The sequence below is a fragment of the Mustelus asterias genome, chromosome 18 (genome assembly GCF_964213995.1).
Source record: "Mustelus asterias chromosome 18, sMusAst1.hap1.1, whole genome shotgun sequence".
Lineage (NCBI taxonomy): Eukaryota > Metazoa > Chordata > Chondrichthyes > Carcharhiniformes > Triakidae > Mustelus > Mustelus asterias.
In genome coordinates, this window is record NC_135818.1 from 75554402 (window position 1) to 75574970 (window position 20569).

Genomic DNA, 20569 nt, shown 5'->3' on the forward strand with positions numbered 1-20569 from the left:
GCGGGGGGGGGGGGAGGAGGGGGTGAGCGCGGAGGGACATCGAAGTGGGTTGGGGGCAGAGGTGGGAGGTTGAGGATGGCCTGGGCATGTTCGGGAGGCCGTGGTGGGGTTGTGGGGTTGGCCAGCGATCGAGCAGAATAGCGATTGGGAGGCTGGCAGTGCAGGGCCAATGCGCATGCGCCAACCGCACGTTGACAGATAGGCGCATGCTCAATGGCCCACTCAGCGCTATGCTGCCGGCCTCTCCAGCAGGAATAGGCTCCGCCGGCAGATTCTTCACGCAATTCATGCCCGCGCTCTCTGCAGTGTGCAGAGTGTGGGAGATTCATTTTGAAAATCCTACTGAAAAAAACAACTGGATATACTCCAGTTTTTACGTGAATTTTTCAGTGAGAGTCACCCCAAGTTTTTAAATTCACTGGAGCTTCACTGAAGATGTTGCTCAAAAATGACCATCTTGAACTGGGAGGGTCAGATAGAGGCGTCCTGGTCTTGATTTGATTTGATTTATTATTGTCACATGCATTGGGATACAGTGAAAAGTAATGTTTCTTGTGCGCTATACAGACAAAGCAGGAAAAGCATTCCCAGCTTGGGTCACTGTCTGTGTGGAATTTGCACGTTCTCCCCATGTCTGCATGGGTTTCCTCCGGATGCTCCAGTTTCCTCCCACACTCCAAAGATGTGTAGGTTAGGTGGATTGGCCATGCTAAATTGTCCCTTAGTGTACTAATATGTGTAGGCTAGGGGGATTAGTGGGGTAAACGTGTGGGGTTATGGGGATCGGGCCCGGATAAGATGTTTTGTTGGAGAGTTTTCCGCAGGCAGACTCGTGCTGCCAGAGGAGGTGGTGGAAGCAGTCACATTGGCAACATTTAAGAGGCATCTGGTTGGATACATGAATAGAGAGGGGATTGAGGGATACTGACTGAGTAAGGACAGAAGGTTTTTTTTTTAGTTTAGGGCACCATGGTTGGCACGAGCTTGAAGGGCCTGTACCTGTGCTGTACTTTTCTCACAATTACCTGATGAAGGAGCAGTGCTCCAAAAGTTCGTGATTCCAAATAAATGTGTTGGACTTTAACCTGGTGTTGTGAGACTTCTTACTGTGCCCCACCCCAATCCAACACTGGCATCTCCACATCATACTTTTCTTTGTTCTTTATTCAGGCTCGATGGGCCAAATGTCCTCCTTCTGCAATGTAAGGATTTTATGATTCTATGACATGTTAGTCTTATTTAACCTTTGTAAATCAGTCAGCATGTAAATAATTGTTTTTTTGAGCAATGACCATCACCTCCAGCGAGATCTCTCCTAGAATAAGGAGTAAACCGTTCCTGACACAAACCCACCATGATAGAGGCAGGGAAATGTTACCTTGTCCAGTCCATCAATATCATTAGAAAGTCCCAAGTATGAGCTTCCACATGCCATCAGGGGCCCCACCAAGCTGCCTAGCCTGGGAGACAATCAAGCAAAGGATGGAAATCATAGAATCATAGAATGCCTACAGTACAGAAGGAGGCAATTCAGCCCATCGAGTCTGCGCCGACCACAATCCCACCCAGGCCCTATCTCTATAACCCCATGCATTCACTCTGGCTAGTCCTCCTGACACAAAAGGGCAATTTATCATGGCCAATCCACCTAACCTGCACATCTTTGGACTGTGGGAGGAAGCCGGAGCACCCGGACGAAACCCAAGCAGACATGGGGAGAACGTGCAGACTCCACACAGACAGTGACCCAAGCCGGGAATCGAATCCGGGTCCCTGGCGCTGCGAGGCAGCAGTGCTAAGAAAGAAGGTGTCATTTGGGTGATAGGTGCGCTAAATCCAAAAGTGCCGGCAAACTTACATTTCAAGAACCTGTAAATTGTAGAAAACATCAATCTCTCTGAGGTCAAACAATGAACGTGCCAGAGTTCATGAGATTTGGTATAAACTGAACGTAAATACTCGATGTAAACTACATTTTAAGGGACAGCGTCTTGCACCGGAGATTTGTCACACACTTTGCTCCTGTTTTCCAAATCTTTTAAAGGAACAGTCGGTAAATTGTGTGACCCTATTTACAATATGCATTGTCAAGCAGCGAGACTGTCACCACCCTCCCCCATAAATACCACAGATTCCCGAGACGACCCCTTTAAATCTCTCCCACGTATTCCCGATAGCCGAGCTGGCTTTCTTGAAGAGCCCAGACAGCAATAATTACTTTCAAAACATGGCAGTCAATCTCGAGTGAGAGCTTAACGCACATCGTTAATAAGGAGAATGACCCAGCATGAAAGAAGGATCTAACTGGTCAGACTATTAAATATTTACTTGCTCCTCCTTATTGTATTTGCGTTTAGGCGCCGTTCAGTGAATCCAACACTTTAATTTCTATAAATATCAGGTAAAGTTAAGTGCTTTCTTTTCTGAAGGGCTGCTCGTGACTGAACGGCTGCTGCCTTGAAGTAATTTATATCCCTGAAAAAATTAATTATGGCTTATTATTTAATGTTTTGGACTAAGCATAAATAAATCCCACTGCCTGGCTGACAATGGGCTGGTGGATCTGATCAAGACCTCAAGTCTTTACCCTACCCCCAGCATTGAACGATTTGCATTTCAGACCTCACGCACTAGCATCTCTGCCAACGGCTTGTCACTCTTCATAGTTACAGGACTGCAACCCATTAATTGGAAATAAATAGAAGGTACAGTGAATCCCTACAGTGCGGAAGGAGACCATTCGGCCCACCGAGTCTGCACCGAAAACCATCCCACCCAGGCTCTATCCCCGTAACACCGCACATTTACCCCGCTAATCCCTCTAACCTACGCAACCCGGGACGCTGAGGGGCAATTTAGCGTGGCCAATGCACCTAACCTGCACACATCTTTGGACTGTGGGAGGAAACCGGAGCACCCAAAGGAAATCCACACAGACACAGAGAGAATGTGCAAACTCTGCACGGACAGTGACCAAAGCAGGGAATCGAACCCAGGTCCCTGGCGCTGTGAGACAGCGCTGCTAACCACTGTGCCACCGTGCCACCCAGTGGAGGAGGGCTTTGACCTGCTCCCTGTATAAATGAAGTGCTGGCTGTGCACCAGAAGCTGAGTGGGTGGGATACATATGAGCATACGAATTAGGAGCAGGACTAGGCCACTCGGCCCCTCAAACCTGCTCCACCATTCACTAAAAGCATGGCCAATCTGCTTGTATCTTCAACCCCCACATTCCTGCCGACCCCCGATAACCTTTTACGCCCTTGTTAACTATGAATCTATCTAGCTTTGCCTTAAAAATATTCAAAAACACTGGCCAGAATCTAGCAGCCCTGTTGATTGTTGGCACAAATCCCATAATGGCCATTAAATCTCACAAGCGACCAAAAACGGGTTTTGTGCCAGCGAGATTTCCATTTGAGATCTTCCCCACCCTGCACCCCTCACCGGTGATGTGATCATGTTCATGCCCAAAGAGGGCATCAACCTGATTTCCATAAATCTCAATATATTGACATCTATGTACCCGCCTTAGCTGTAAGATCCACCCATGCCTTACCCTCTTACCCAGTTGGCATGAGGTCTCATCCGTTCCAATCACTATTGGTTTTCCAAAAGGAACACCAGCCGTGATGACCACACCAACAAGCGGAGGTGGGTATAGCCCCCCGGGCGATGATGGACATGGCCGGGCAGTGACCTGGCACTGCTCCTGGCATCTTGGCAATGCCAAGGTAGTAAGCACCATGGTAGCAGTGCCAAGTTGCCACTGCCAGGAACAGGCCTCTGGGCAGCCCCGTTGGGGGGAGTTCCCCTTATGTGTGGTGGTCAGGGGCGGGGGGAGAGAGGGAAGGGCCCTGATGCCTGCGGGTGGGGTGAGGGAGGAGAGAGTCCCAATGTTGGTGTTGTGGTGGGAGGAAATGGGAGGGGGAGGTAGGCAGTGGTTCCTCGTGCTTGAGGAAGGGTCCCGATGTCCACGGGGGGAAGGGGGCCTTTTATTTAAGTCGGAGGTTGAAAGGGTATCCAGATCTCGGGATTCCTGGCCTTGCTGCCTTGCCCCTCAGTTGCAGCGTGAATCTCACTTCTCCTTTTAAAATGCACGGTGTTGTTCAAACAGTGAGAGAAGCCTTCAACCTTCACATCGGTTTGCTCGCTGGAGCCAATGCTCAGGGAAGATTCCACCCTCCGCTTCCACTGCCTTTGGAGGAACAAGAGTTTCAAAGACTTGCCACTCTCTGAGAGAAAATAAATTCTCCTAATCTTTGTCTGAAATGGGCGACCCTTTATTTTTAAACAGTGCCTCTAGTTCTGAGGAAACACCCTCTCCACATCTGCCCTGTCAATGCCCCTCAGGACCTAAAAGTTTTCGAGCAAGTTTCCTGTTATCCTTCTAAACTTTGGTGGATACAAGTCCTTTCCTCATAAGACAACCATTCCTGGTATTAATCTAGTCAACCTTCTCTGAACTGCTTCTAATGTATTTACATCTTTCCTTAGATAAGGAGACCAATGCTGTGCACAATACTCCAGGTGTGATCTCAACAGTGCCCTGTGCAACTAAAACATAACCTCCCAGTTTTATAACCAATAGCCCTCACAATAAATAATAATATTCTATTAGCGTTCCTAATTAGTTGCTGTATCAGTATGCTAGCTTTTGTGATTAATACACGGGACATTGCTGGTTTCGCACTTGCCTTCCCACCCTTACTTTTGTGAGGCAAATGGGATCAAAGGTTATGGGAAGAACTCTATGGTCATAGAGTTGGACGATCGGCCATTATTGTGATGAATGGCAGAGCAGACTCGAGGGGCCGAATGGCCTCCTCCTGCTCCTATCTTCTATGTTTTTGTGTTTCTATGTTTTCTGGTCCCAGGAAGGAGAGAACCTCCCTCTTTTTCACACCCAGTCTCAGTCACATACATCACAGGTGGCCAGGTAGCCTAGCAACATCAGAAATTCTGATGCACCATATCACTGGTGCAACGTTATCTCTGCTTGAACCCAAAGCACCTCATCCTCCTACAAATACTTTAGCTACCAGGAGCCTCGAGCAGATATTTCAGAGATCTGCTTCTTTGGCCTATTTTTTGCATTTTAGTTCTCTCCCTTTCTCTGGATTGAATCTTTCCCTTGTTGTCTTTTTTTTATGTCTGGATTTGAGCCCCTTACGCATTTCCTTTCAGATGGCAACCAATGCCCCCTGAATGCCGAGTCTGTTGCTTTGGAAATTCTCCTCATCTGGAGGGAGGTGGGGAGGACGAGACGTCTCACAGCCAAGAACAGGGGCAGGTACAGCTGCATCGGGGTAGAATTCCATAACCCCAAGATTTGTGAACTCAACTGAAAGTGGAGTTGGCCCACAGTTACCCCAAGATATGGGGCGGGATTTTCCGGCGCGCACTCGCCCCCAAGGCCAGAAACTCCCATCCGAGATCAACCACCTTTGCATGGTCCATGTCCCGCCCGCTATGATTCCCGTGGCAGGCGGGAGGGAAAATTCCGCCCACGATATGGAATCATAATTGAGGAAGCATTACTGTATCATGCTGTAGGGTGTGGATACCATTCAGTAGGCCTAACTAAAACTTTCATTGTCTTAAGTGTATTTTGGCTGTATGTATTTATCAGCTACAAGAACTGTGCACATATATACTAGTGAAGGGTTCAAGCTAGGAGTTGTCCTCGTGCTTACTTGTGCACACGGCTCTGACCAACATTAGACTGACCCCTAAGTGCGAGTCATGTGTTCTCTTATGCCACTGTGTGGGCTGGACCATGTTCAGCTCCATATTAACCCTATATGTGCCGGACCTGTATACTACGTATGATCTTCCTTCTGCGCTGTCACATCATTTCCCATAAAATTATGAGCTACCCCCATCCTTCATGTCACTTCCCCAATTAGACGTGTAACCAGAAAGGCAAAAAGATGGATAAAAGCTGCCAATAATGTCCTGTTTTCCCTGATATAAGTAGTTAGGTTCCCATTGTAGTGTAACTGCTGGATTCTTCGGAAGTGAATTTCCACTTCCAACACTGTAACTTCGATAGGTCCTCCAGTCTGCTCCTCCTCCTCCTCCTCCTCCGCCACTGTCACTTCACTGGGTGTCCCGATTGCCCAGGGGAACAGGGTTTTTGCCAAACACTGACCGCAGTGGTGACCACACTGGAGCAGGATGATGTGGAAGAAATTCCCCTTTTTCTATGTATCCCTCAAGGTAGACAACATACCCCCAAGAATATTAGGCCACAAAACTTCACAACGTTTCCACGTGGCAATGGAACTAAAACATACAGAAATGGGCCAGAGGAAGGAACAATAAAAATGGGGAAAGAAGAATGCTGGCCCCACTTGTGTACTTAATAAAAGAACACCAGTAAAACGGGGAAATAAGAATACTGGTCCGAACTGGTCTTGTGCACAGTGGCACAGTGGATAGCACTGCTGCTTCACACCGCCAGGGACCCAGGTTCAATTCCCGGTTTGGGTCACTGTCTGTTCAGAGTTTACACATTCTCCTTATCTCTGCGTGGGTTTCCACCAGGTGTTCCAGTTTCCTCCCACAGTCCAAAGATTGACACTAAGGTCAGGTTGGATGGCTATGCTAAATTGCCACTTCATGTCAGGGGGACTAGCAGGGTAAATAACGTGGGGTTACGAGGATTGGGGCTTGGTGGGATTTGGTTGGTGCAAACTCGATGGGCCGAATAGCCTACATCTGCACTGTAGGGATTCTATGATTCTAGTCCAATGGAACACCAGCAAAACAGGGAAATAAGATTACTGGCCTGAACTCCCTATTGAGAGGGAAGCAAAGAAAAATGACACTTTGAACTGCCCTTTTCATATATGTCGGAGTATACTTGTCTGCAGAAGGATCCAAACTTTCAGGAGAGCTTTTGTGTTCTGTCTTTTATTTTTGCTTTCTTTCTTATCGCCAGCTGATATATCAGGGGGCATGGAAAACAAAATGATTCCTAGAATCCGACAGTGCAGAAGGAGACCATTCGACCATTCGAGACTGCACCGACCACAATCCCACCCAGGACCTATCCCTATAACCCCATGCATTTACCCTAGCTAGCCCCCCTGACACTAAGGGGCAATTTAGCATGGCCAATCCACCTAACTCACACATCTTTGGACTGTGAAGGAAACTGGAGCACCTGGAGGAAACCCACTCAGACACGGGGAGAATGTGCAAACTCCACACAGGCAGTGACCCAAGCCCAGGATTCAAACCCAGGTCCCTGGCACTGTGAGTCAGCAGTGCTAACCACTGTGCCACTATGCCATGAATGATTGGCAGTATTTTGCAATTGACGTTATAAGCCCAATATGAAGCCTGAGACTTCTGTTTTTTGATGTATTTAACGTACGTCGTTTAAAAAAGAGACAATCGCTCATTGCATTTTTAATCAAATTCCCTAGAACATTTCAAACTTCACAGAAAGCGTTTCAGACTAACAGGACGAGACTGAACACACTTTTTACTGTGACTCAGCTTTTAATTGCTGCATCGAACAGACCGAAAGGAGAAGCAGGTCACCACACTGCTTTTTTCCAATATGATGTACTTGTATTTCACATTCCCCTGGTGTCTGCCCGTGTTTCCAAAGTGGCTATCAAAAACTGATAGATCCTTCTTCGTGCCACTTCCTTGTCAATGGGAGGACGGGGGCCTGAATGGGATTTCAGTGAAATCTGAGAAAGCCTTTGTCTCTACAGCTGTGTGTGTCAAATTACGCGAACAAAGCAATGCAAATAATACTGTTATTGTTTGCCCGGCAGCGACTGACAGAAGGTGAACTTGGACAAGACCCAAAGTCCGCTGGTGGTCAGCTGGTGACCCCGGACAAACAGGTTGTTTTCTAGGAGTGCAAGTCCTCCCGAGAGGCAGCTTCCTTCGAGAGGCCTTCCAGCCCACAAACAGTAACAGCTCTTGCCGTTCTGACGCTTTGCAAAGCAAGTTTTTAAGTCTAGTTTTTTTTAAAAAGTTTATTTATAAGTGCCACGAGTGGGCTTACGTTAACACAGTAATGACGTTACTGTGAAAATGCCCTATTCGCTGCACTCCGACGCCTGCTCGGGTATACTGAGGGAGAATTTAGCATAGCCAGCGCATCTTCCGGACTGTGGGATGAAACTCACGCAGACACTGGGAGAAAGTGCAGACTCCGCACGGACAGCGAGCCAAGCCAGAAGTCGAGCCCGGGTCCCTGGCATTGTGAGGCAGCAGTGCCACTGTGATGCCCGCAAAGCAAGTGAACTTGCTCTCGGTGTGATGTTGGCAAGAAATGTTTCAGCGCATTTATACAAAGCTCCTCCATGCTCGATGTTAAGTAGTTTGTTCACTAGCTCACTCCCAGAAGGATAAACAGTTCAGACCAGTATTCTTATTTCCTGGTTTTCCTGGTGTTCCTTTTCAAGGTATACAAGACCAGTTTGGACCAGTATTCTTATTTCCCCCGTTTTTACAGTTTTTTTTTCCTTCAGGGCTGTAATCGAATCAGCTCACAGAGACTCTTCATATAAACACGCTGACACGCTAGTTACACGCTTCACCCCTGCAATCTTTGCACCTCACCACACATTTGCTCACAAATAATAGATCCATCTGCCCCTCCTCAAGTGATCCTTCTCACAAATTTGGAGACAGATACATCTGTTTTCATCAGTATAAAGTGTAATACACTGTACCTTTTTCTGAGCTATTTTCTGTCTAGTTAAAGGTCAGTGCCGTTCGGAACCTCCCCTCTCCTTACGCTTAATCTCAAACATCTAAAACTGACTCCAAGTGTGCCAGCATAGCATTTCCAATCCATAAGTCCTGAGCACATGCAGCTGTTTGTCACATTGTCCCAGGGCTGTGGAACCTACACCCTAATGTAACCAGACAGAGGTCACATGTACTGGGGACTCTGCTAAATTGCAAAACCCACTTCCAGTTGAATTTAGGACGCTTTTTATTTGCAGATCAGGTAAGAATTTGATCCGTGCAATATTTCAAAAACCACTTTTGATTCTAGACACAGTGACAGCTTGTGTAGCCTTAGAGCTGCAGGCTATCATCCCACAATACAAGTCACACCCTGGGAAACATGGCTGCCTCACCTGTCTAATGAACGAAGCAATTGGGAAGGCTGTAATTGCCTAATAATGACCGACAAGACGCGGTTTAAAGTAAGCTATCATTCTGATGCAAGATAGACATATAGAATTTACACTTATCTTCCCTACATTGAGCTGGCATGTGCCTGCATGGAATGAGGGAGGGAGGGGAGCAGAAGTAAAGGAAATATCAGCGCTGGTCTAATTTTGAGACTTTGAGTGACAACTCAGGTGCACTTGTAAGATTTGCATTTAGCAGTGACGCTGGCCATTCGCGCGACAGCTAGACACTGGACTCTGTGCAAAACCGATGCACAGAAGCCAGCAGCCTTTTTAAAACGGTGTTTTAAATGTTCACACAGCAACTATTTGATGTAAAGCCAGGAGAGACGGAAAAAAACAAGCCAGGTTAAAGCGAGCTGTCTGGGGGCAGAGAGGCTGGGGAGCAGCCATTGTCTTAGGCGTCAGCTTTGCTGAACTTTCCGCGTAATGGAGCTGGTGTCTGGAGTGGTGCCAATAACTGACATTCTGGTATTTACATCTGTTTATCCTCCCGGTTAACCACTTTAGTGCCTTCGGTCGATGCAGGTGCTGAAATGGCCCGGACAAAGGTTTTACACATTTAGCAATATATAAAAAAAGGAATCTTTGGCCATCTCCCCCTCCTGCAGCCCCCTCCCGCACCAACAACGTTTTTGGTTCATTCTGTGAATGCACCAGTTCCCGCCCTTTCCACTGCGGGCTAGAATTCTCATTGTTACGTGTACATTTAAACCAGGGTAATAAAGGCGTCAGTGGACTGACGCTTTTTAAGCTTGAGATAGGACTTCTACCAGTTGCCAAATCATTTTAATACACACTTGCTTCCTTAACAAAGCCGAAGGTCTGCGCTCAGCAAGGTTACCTTTACCCTCGGATCTGGAATGTTGTCAGTCGCTTCCAAACTGGACAAATGGGCAAACAACTTTGACCGCCTGGTGCCACACACAGGTGCATTGATTAGGGTTGTAAATAAAGACTTGTTATAATAAAAGGAAAAAACAAAAGAAAAAAGTGCTTGTATTTGTGTGACATCCCATCTCATTGAAATGTGCCTGTTGCACAAGGTGTAACGTTTCTGGCGCAGTGACTATTGTCGTGTTTTTATGTATAGTGATGGTCCGCGCTAAGATATCACCTACAAAAACACGGAACACAAAAAGTTCATGTGATTTTGTCCCCATTTTCCAAAACACACCCAATCTGCTCCGTCGTAAACTCTCCCTAAAACTTTAGGGAAAACTATAAAAGCTTAAGCTTGTGATACAACTAAGCTACATAATCCCTGGGAAAAATTTCAAGGATGAGGTGACCATGAATGTTGTGCATTACAGGGCGGTCCGGTGGCACAGTGGTTAGCACTGCTGTCTCACAGCGTCAGGGACCCAGGTTCGATTCCCGGCTTGGGTCACTGTCTGTGTGGAGTCTGCACATTCTCCCCGTGTCTGCGTGGGTTTCCTCCGGGTGCTCCGGCTTCCTCCCACAGTCCAAAAGACGTGCTGGTTAGGTGCATTGGCCATGCTAAATTCTCCCTCAGTGTTCCTGAGCAGGCACTGGAGTGTGGTGACTGGGGTATTTTCATAGTAACTTCATTGCAGTGTTAATGTAAGCCGACTTGTGACACGAATAAATTAACTTTAAACTTTGCCAAGCCAACTGGTTGTAATGTCCAGCAAGGAAGGGCATCGATGTGATCTGACTTACGAACCACTCAAGTCGCACATTTCATGGTTGACTTCTACTGCCCTCTGAAGTGACCTAAAAGGTCTCTCAGTTTGGAGATAAGTGTTTGGCAATATTTCAGTTTGGCAATAAATGTGTCCAGGTCTGTGTCACCCGCACTCCAAGGAGAAAAGTAACATGATTCTTGCAGAGCAGAGGTCGCCAAAGAAGACATCGGAATTCCCTGTTCTTCCTCATGTAGTGAAATGAGATCTTTTAAATCCACCTGAGCGGGCAGACAGGAACTATGTTAAACTTCCCATCCAAACCACAGCACCTCCAAAAAGACCCTTAATTGGTCACCACAGGGCCTCAATAGGCCCAAGGCTGGGTGGCCTGCTTGATGCGTTGCCCACCCAGTGTAATATGGGAGGGATGGGCAGTAAGTTGGCAGGTGGGCAGACCACTTATTTGATTTTATAAGTCCTCCCCCCCCCCACCACCTTCAAATATTCTGGCGGGGGGGGGTCTCTGAAATTCACCTCCACGTAATCAGCGACTGACGTTTGTGACTTGAATCACAATCTTCTCACTCAGACACCACAGTATTCACAACGGACCCAAATGACACAAAGTGAACATGATATCAATGACCTTTGGGCAAATTACAGAACGATCGTGTAATGCTAGTCCCTGTACCTGGAATCCACCCTCAATCTACACTATTGTACAGTGCAGCTATCCACTGATATCTTATCCCATACCCACCTATTTTCTCATCCCCTCTGCTTCCAGATAATCAGATCTAATAGGCCGGCGTGTGGGAGGCAATTTGGACTGGAAGACTGATGAGTGGGTGGCATTCTGGGCACCAACTTAATAGAAAGGCCAGACAGGGTGGGGCTATTTCACAAGCCTGTGCTTGAGGGCAGTCAGAAATATGATATGTTTGGTCATAAGTTAAATGTGGCAAATATCGTATATATATATCTGACGCATGGAAAATACTTCTCTGCCCATGCATGTACACACTGAAAAATTGGAGATTAAATGAGACAGTATTATTTCCAAACACCAGAACAAACCAGAAACAAACACTTCCTTCCATGGCAGGAGATTTACCGCAACCACCTGGCAAAATGTTCTGGCAAAGACAAACTATCTGGGCAACAGCGAGTGGGTAGCAAGAATCATAAAGAGGTCTGAGCACTGTTCGAGGCCATTTGATCCATCATGGGCCGTGGAAGATGGAAATTATAGATAGTTTATATCCTTCCTTTCTTTACTGTGGGAAAGTGGACATTTCTTTTACATAATCAGCTGAGAAGCTAATTATTCAGCCCAACTTGTCGACATCTAGTGTTTGAATCACAGGGCCTGCCGCACCGAGAAAGGGGGGGACGGGGGGACGGGGGGGGGGGGGGCATGGAAAATCTCACCCATGGTGTCATAGATTGATTACAGTATTGAAGGAGATCGTTCAGCCCATTGTGCCCATGCTGGCTAACTCCGATTGCAACTTCGTTCATCCTGCTCCCACCCGCTCTCTGTAGACTTGCTAATTGTTTCTCATAGATTCATTGAATCATACAGTGCAGAAGGAAGCCATTCAGCCTATCGAGTCTACACCGACCACAACCCCACTCAAGCCCTATCCCCGTAACTTCATGCATTTACCTTAGCGAGTCCCCCTGACACTAAGGGACAATTTAACATGACCAATCCACCTAACCCGCACGTCTTACGGACTGTGGGAGGAAACTGCAGCACCTGGAAGAAACCCACGCAGACACGGGGAGAATGTGCAGACTCCGCACAGACAGAATCGAACCTGGGTCCCTGGCACTGTGAGGCAGCAGTGGTAACCATTGTGCCGCCATGCCGCCCACCATTTCTCTTCAGGTGTTTATAGATAACCACTATAGGGGGCCTGGAATGTGTTGCCGGGCAAGGTGGTGGAGGCGGACACACTGGGAACGTTTAAGACTTATCTAGACAGCTATATGAACGGAGTGGGAATGGAGGGATACAAAAGAGTGGTCTAGTTTGGACCAGGGAGCGGCGCGGGCTAATTGTTCCTTGTTTCTCGTGGAAGTGGAAATGACTAGGGTTGGGAAGCATTTTCCGATCAGGGCCATTGTGATCTCCTGGACTCGTTTCGATCGCCTCAGGGGGTCGGAGAGGAATTTCCCAGATTTTTTTTTCCCCATATTGGCCCTGGGGTTTTTCACTCTGGGTTTTCGCCTCTCCCTGGAGATCACATGGTCTGGAATGGGGGGGTGGGGGTGAGTTAATAGGTTGTAATGAACAAAGCATCGTAGCTGTGGGGGACAGCTCGGTGGATAGGATATTGGTATGTAGATAGGCTGGAAAATTGGGCGGGGATCCTGGATTCAGGATTCAATCCTGGACCGGGGAGCGGCGCGGGCTTGGAGGGCCGAAGGGCCTGTTCCTGTGCTGTATTGTTCTTTGTTCTTTGTTCTTTGTTCTTTATCCAATTCCCTATTGGAAGCCGAGATGGAATCTGTCTTCACCACACACAATCCAGATCCTAACCACTCGCTACATGAAAACAAAACATTTTTCCTCATCCCTTTGGTTCAATTGCCAGTCACATTAACCTGATGTCCTCTGGTTCTCAGATCTTCTGCCAATGGGAACAGTTACTTCCTATCAACTCTGTCCAGACCCCTCATGGAGTTTGAACACTTCTATCATACCTCCTCTAAACCTTCTCTCCTCCAAAGAGAATCATCCGAGCTTCTCCAATTTATCCACAAAACAAAAGCCCCTCATTCCTGGAACTTTGCTCATTAATCTTTCCTGCACCGTTTCCTGAGGCCCTCACGTTCTTTCTGAAGCCCAGTGCTCAGAATTGGACACAATGGCTGAAAATTTCCAGCCCTTCCCCCCGCCCCCCAATGGAATCTTCCACTCCCGCCAATGATAACCCCCGGTTTGTTCTGGTGTTTGGAAATGATACCCCCGGTAAGTTCCCCAGCGGCGAATGATGCGAACAACAGGAAAACCCACTGACCGCAGTGGGACCGGAAGATCCCACCACTGTCCAATGGCGGGTCGCCTTCCTGTCAGAAAACACGGGAAAAAAATCTCACCCAATACTGCATAGAATCATAGAATCCCTACAGTGCAGAAGGAGGCCATTCAGCCTATCAGGTATGCACCAACCACAATCCCACCCAGGCCCTATGTCCTTAACACCATGTATTTACCCTACTAGTCCCCCTGACACTATGGGGCAATTTAGCATGCCCAATCCACCTAACCCGCACATTTTTGGACATCTCCAGTTGAGACTGAGCGAGTATTTTATAAAGCTTCATTATATCATCCATGCTTCTGTACTCTATACCACTGCCTTTCAATCACATTATCAATCTGCTCTGTCACCTTTAATGGCTTGTGTACATATATCCTTCACTTCCCTTTGTTCCTGAACACTCTTTAGAATTGTACCCTTTCTTGTCCCTTATTATCCTTCCCTCTTCATTGAATTTTATTTGCCACATGTCCACCCATTCCACTAGCCCGCCTATATCCTCGATGTCACCCTCAATTCACAATAACTCCAAGGTTTGTATCATCCGTAAATTCTGAAGCTGTACTCTCCACACTCATGTTGAGGCCATAAATATGTATCAAGAAATGCAGGGGATCTGACACCAGCCTCAGAAAACCCCACTGCATAGCTTTGTCCAGTCCGAGGAACAACCTTTCACCACTGCTCTCTGTTCCATCTCACTTAGCCACACCATCTCACTTAGCCAACTTGGTATCCAAAACCAAAAGAGAAAATGCTGGAAAATCTCAGCAGGTCTGGCAGCATCTGTAAGGAGAGAAAACAGCTGACGTTTCGAGTCCAGATGACCCTTTGGTACATGGGTAGCCACTGTCCATTAAAGTCATGGACTTTAACTTTGCTGACAAATCTATTATTTTGAGCATCAACAAACAATTATTGGAAATTCATACACGGCACATGATTGCCATTAGCCTCATCAACCCTCCCTATCACCTCATCAATGAAAAATCCAACCAATTTTAGTCAAATACAATTTGCCAGTAACAAATCCATGCGAAATTTCATTAATTAATCCACACATGCCCAAAAGGCTGTTAATTTGGCCCTGAATTATTGTTTGTAAAAGCTTTCCACCACCGAGGTTAAACTGACTGACCTGCAATTACTGGGATTATCCCTACACCACTTGTTTGAACAATGGTATAACATTTGCATTTCTCTGGCATCACCCCTGTACCTAAGGGGGATTGCAAGGTTATGAATAGCACCTCTGCAATTTCCACACCTCTTTTCCTCAGTATCCCTCGTCTGATCCAGTCTTATGACTTATCAAAGTTAAGTGCAGCCAGCTTTTCTCATAATTCTTTACTTTTTTAAAGTTTATTTATTAGTGTCACAAGTAGGCTTGCATTAACATTGAATTACTGTGAAAATCCCCGAGTCACCACACTCCGGCGCCTGTTTGGGTACACTGAGGGAGAATTTAGCACGGCCAATGCTCCTAACCAGCACATCTGTGGACTGTGGTAGGAAACCGGAGCACCCGAAGGAAACCCACGCAGACATGGGGTAAAGATGCAGACTCCGCACAGACAGTGACCCAAGCCGGGAATCAAACCCAGGTCCCTGGCGCTGTGAGGCAACAGGGCTAACCACTGTGCCATTGTGCCACCATTATCAGTTGTTAACCCATCCAGTATCTTTACTATCTCCATGGGTGACACAGTAGCACAGTGGTTAGCACTGCTGCCTCACAGCACCAGGGACCCGTGTTCAATCCCTGGCTTGGGTCACTGTCTGTGCAGAGCCTGCACATTCTCCCCGTGTCTGCGTGGGTTTCCTCCAGGTGCTCTGGTTTCCTTCCACAGTCTGAAAGACTTGCTAGTTATGTGCATTGGCCATGCTAAATTTTCCCTCAGTGTACCTGAACAGGCGCTGGAGTGTGGCAACTTGGGGAATTTCTCAGTAACTTCATTGCAGTGTTAATGTAAGCCTACTTGTGACAATAATAAATAAACTCTTTCACCATGAATTTTTCAGCATCTTTTCCTTTGTAAAGACCGTTGCAAAGTGTTACTTTAGTACCTCAACCATAATGCGTAAATCCCCTTTCTGGTCTCTAATTGGCACCATCGCTACTCGAGTTACTTACACACAATATAGAAAACTTCTGGGTTCCCTTTTATACGAGCTGCCAGTTTCTCTCTTTGTTTCTCTTTTTTCCTTTCTCATGTCCACTCTGAACTTAGAATATTCAGCCTGGTTTTCACATGTATTAACAACCTGACACCCTTATCTGCTTCATCTTACTCTCTTTTGTCAGCCAGAGAGCTCTGGCTTTGGTTGTCCTACCTTTCACCCTTGTGGGAATGCACCTTGACTGTACCTGAGCCATCTCCTTTTTGAAGGAGGTAATTGTTCCATTCTCGTTCTACCTGCCAACCTTTGATTCCTATTTCATTGCCAAAGATCATTGAAATTGGCCCATCTCCAATGAAATATTTTTGTTCTGAGTTGCTCCTTGGCCTTTTGCAATACTAGCCTAAATCTTGTGATACAATGATCACTGTCTCCTAAATGTTCCCCTACTGACACTTGATCCACTAGTCCCACCTCATTCCCCAGAACCAGGTCAAGCTGACTTCCTCATTTCAATTGGAAATACACTGGTGTAAAAAATTCTCCTGAATACATTTCAGGAACATTTCTCCCTCTCCTCCCTTTACCCTTTTATTATGCCAATCTATAGTTTTTGCACCTCTATGTAAATTCCCCGCACATTTGCACAGATACAGCTTTCCTGGTGGCCTGTAGAATATAGCATAAAGCAACTTTGATTGTTTCTTAATGCAAACAAAATAGATTCTGTCCTTGACTTCTGCAGTATATCCTCTCTCTTCCACACCTTAATGTGGCACGTGGTTAGCACTGCTGCCTCACAGCGCCAGGGACCCGGGTTTGATTCCCGGCTTGGGTCACTGTCTGTGAGGAGTCTGCATGTTCTCCCCATGTCTGCGTGGGTTTCCTCCGGCTGCTCCAGTTTCCTTCCACAGTCTGAAAGAGGTGCTGGTTAGATGCATTGGCCAAGCTAAATTCTCCCTCAGTGTACCCGAACAGGTGCCGGAGTGTGGTGACTAGGGGATTTTCACAGTAACTTCATTGCAGTGTTAATGTAAGCCCACTTGTGACACTAATAAATAAACTTTAAATTTTAAACTAATATTACTGCTGTCACTTTTCCTCCTCTCTTTCCTTCCCTATCTTTCCTGAACACATTGCGCCCAGGAATATTTACTACCCAGTTCCACCCTTCTCGATAAAAGCAAAATACTGCGGATGCTGGAATCTGAAACAAAAACAGAAACTGCCGGAATATCTCAGCAGGTCTGACAGCATCCGTGGAGAGAGAATAGAGCCAGCGTTTCGAGTCTGGATGACCCTTCATCCACCCCTCTTGAGCCAGGCCAATTTTATCGCCACACCGAGGGTGCAATCTTACGTGCCGTTCACGCCACGCACCCGCTGCACGAGGGCGGCACGGTAGCACAGTGGTTAGCACTGCTGCTTCACAGCTCCAGGGTCCCGGGTTCGATTCCCGGCTTGGGTCACTGTCTGTGTGGAGTTTGCACATTCTCCTCGTGTTTGCGTGGGTTTCCTCCGGGTGCTCCGGTTTCCTCCCACAGTCCAAAGATGTACGGGTTAGGTTGATTGGCCAGGTTAAAATTGCCCCTGAGATGTGTAGATTAGCGGGTAAATATGTGGGGGTAGGGCCTGGGTGGGATTGTGGTCGGTGCAGACTCGATGGGCCGAATGGCCTCCTTCTGCACTGTAGGATTTCTATGATTAAGATGGAGAATTTGGTGACTAGCCAAATCTCCATTCACTGTGGCGAGATGGGAAAATCCTGCCGACATGAACGGTGGTAAGAATCATAGAATCATAGAAACCCTACAGTACAGAAAGAGACCATTTGGCCCATCGAGTCTACACCGACCACAATCCCACCCATGCCCTACCCCCATATCCCTACATATTTACCCGCTAATCCCTCCAAACTACGCATCTCAGGACTCTCAGGGGCAATTTTTTTTTAGCATGGCCAATCAACCTAACCCGCACATCTTTGGACTGTGAGAGGAAACCGGAGCACCCGGAGGAAACACACGCAGACACGAGGAGAATGTGCAAATTCCACACAGACAGTGACTCAAGCCAGGAATCAAACCCAGGTCCCTGGAGCTGTGAAGCCGCAGTGCTAACCACTGCGCTACCATGCCACCCCTCCGGCCCATATTCCCAAGGGGCTATTTGTGCCTGCAGCTCACCAACTTTATTTACCATGTTTTGTGCATTTGCAAACACAAACTGCAAACCTAGCTTAGGCCTTACTGCATTCCCTCTTAGTTAATGCTCCAGGTGAGCCTCCTCCTACCCTACTTCATCTAACCCTACTTGCATAACCTTCTATTCTCAGGTTTATAGCATGAGAACAGGCCCTTCAGCCCAACCTGTCCATGCCACATGTACTTATCTAGTTTCCCCTTGAATACACCTGTGCTATTTGCCTCAACCACACCATATGGTAGCAGGTTCCACATTCTGGGCAATCACTGAATTCTAACGAAGGATGTTAAATCAATAGGAAGGGATTAAACTGGACTAATAATTGATTAAGGAGGTATGGGTTTGGGTTCATTGTGCAATATATTGTGCATATTAAAAATACAAACATGTTTGACTAAGGTGCATGAGGGTTTTCAGATTACTTTGTGGGAGAGTTGGTGGGTGACACCGGGTTACTGCCTTTGTGTGAAAAGCAGAAAATGCTGGAGAAGCTCAGCAGGTCTGACAGCATCTGTGGGGAGAGAGAATTGAGCCAGTGTTTCGAGTCTGGATGACCCGTCATCAGAGCCGTTTTACTACATTGGGTGTAATGGACAGATCATCTTAAACAGGAAACCTCTCTGGAGTCACTGACATTAGGATGAGTATTATATTTACAATGGGTAGGTGCTAAAACTTGACTACCCTCTAAGAGCATGAATGAGTTTGCACTCTATTGGAAAAGTAGGAGATTTCAAACCCAGAATGTGGTCCACTTTAAATTTTTGCTGTTTCATTTTATTGCTACTCTAAGTTGTGCCAGGAATTGAGTGGAACATTTTAAGAACTAGTATTCCGTGATTAAAATGTTAATCATGCCAATTATTTGGAAATGTAATTTCCACTTGTTCCCACTGATCCCTGACACAGAAAGCATCCTTTCCGGTTGTATCACAGTCTGGTATGACTTCTGCTCTGTCCAAGACCGCCAGAAACTACAAAGGGTCGTGAGCGAAGCCTAGTCCATCACGCAAACCATCCTTTGCCTCTGTCTACACTTACTGTTTCCTCGGAAAAGCAGCCAGCATCATCAAGGACGCCACGCACTCCAGACATACTCTCTTCCACCTTCTTCCATTGGGAAAAAGATACAAAAGTGTAAGATTACGTACGAACCAACTCAAGAACAGCTTCTTCCCTGCTGCCATGCATCAGTATGCAGTATACAGTGAAACGTATTGTTTCTTGCACGCTATATAGACAAAACATACCGTACATAGAGAAGGAAAGGAGAGAGTGCTGAGGTAGAGGAGAATGTGTCATCAGTATAGATGTGTAATTTGAGGCTGTGTTTTGGGATATCGCTGAGGGGCAGCATATAGTTGAGATTGGAGGGTGCCAAGAACAGACCCTTGGGGGGACATCAAAGATAACAGTATGGGAGCAGGAAGAGATGCACATTGCTGGAGAAGATTCAGGAGTATTTTACATCACTCCCATGTTCCAAACACAAGGGCAAGAGTCTACAACCACCCTCTTGACAGAAGCCAGAGGGTGTGTGTAGTGAGTTGTTTTTCAAACTGGAGGTCTGTGACCAGTGGTGTGCCTCAGGGATCAGTGCTGGGCCCACTGTTATTTTTCATTTATATTAATGATTTGGATGAGAATTTAGGAGGCATGGTTAGTAAGTTTGCAGATGACACTAAGATTGGTGGCATAGTGGACAGTGAAGAACGTTATCTCCAATTGCAACGGGATCTTGATCAATTGGGCCAGTGGGCTGACGAATGGCAGATGGAGTTTAATTTAGACAAATGCGAGGTGATGCATTTGGGAAGATGGAACCAGGGCAGGACTTACTCAGTTAATGGTAGGGCATTGGGGAGAGTTACAGAACAAAGAGATCTTGGGGTACATGTTCATAGCTCCTTGAAAGTGGAGTCACAGGTGGACAGAGTGGTGAAGAAGGCATTCGGCGTGCTTGGTTTCATCGGTCAGAACATTGAATACAGGAGTTGGGACGTCTTGTTGAAGTTGTACAAGACATTGGTAAGGCCACACTTGGAATACTGTGTACAATTCTGGTCACCCTATTATAGAAAGGATATTATTAAACCAGAAAAAGTGCAGAAAAGATTTACTAGGATGCTACCGGGACTTGATGGATTGAGGTATCAGGAGAGGCTGAAAAGACTGGGACTTTTCTCTCTGGAGCGTAGGAGGCTGAGAAGTGACCTTATAGAGGTCTATAAAATAATGAGGGGCATAGACAAGGTAGATAGTCAATATCTTTTCCCAAAGATTGGGGAGTCTAAAACTAGAGAGCATAGGTTTAAGGTGAGAGGGGAGAGATACAAAAGTGTCCAGAGGGGCAATTTTTTCACAC